The sequence below is a fragment of the Arachis duranensis genome, chromosome 6 (assembly GCF_000817695.3).
Source record: "Arachis duranensis cultivar V14167 chromosome 6, aradu.V14167.gnm2.J7QH, whole genome shotgun sequence".
NCBI lineage: Eukaryota > Viridiplantae > Streptophyta > Magnoliopsida > Fabales > Fabaceae > Arachis > Arachis duranensis.
In genome coordinates, this window is record NC_029777.3 from 99,854,068 (window position 1) to 99,854,818 (window position 751).

The window sequence follows — 751 nt, forward strand, 5'->3', positions numbered from 1 at the left end:
AGCTTCTCTCAGTTCAGAGTCAAGAAGAGTCCCCATAGTCAAACTCTAAGTTTGGTGTTGGGAGGCCACAACCAAACACTAAGTTTGGTGTTAAGACCCCATATCCAAACTCTAAGTTTGGTGTTGGGACTATACAACATTGACCTGATCACCTGTGAGGCTCCATGAGAGCCCACTGTCAAGCTAATGACATTAAAAGAGCGCTTGTTGGGAGGCAACCCAATTTTATTTGTCTAATTTTTATTTTATTTTATTTTATTGTTATTTTGTGTTTTATTAGGTACATGATCATGTGGAGTCACCAAAAAAAATATAAAAATTAAAAACAGAATCAAAAACAGCAGAAGAAAAATCACACCCTGGAGGAAGGACAGACTGGCGTTCAACGCCAGTAAGGAGCATCAGGCTGGCGCTCAACGCCAGAACAGAGCATGAATCTGGCGCTGAATGCCAGAAACAAGCAACATTCTGGCGTTTGAACGCCAGGAATGTGCCTTGAGAAAAGCTGGCGCTGAACGCCAGTAACAAGCATGGAACTGGCGTTCAACACCAAAAACATGCTACACATGGGCGTTGAACGCCCAAAACATGCTACACATGGGCGTTGAACGCCCAGAACGTGCATCACCTCGGCATTTAAATGCCAGAATGGTATGCAAAGGCATTTTGCATGCCTATTTGGTGCAGGGATGTAATTCCTTGACACCTCAGGATCTGTGGACCCCACAGGATCACCTCAGGATCTGTGGAT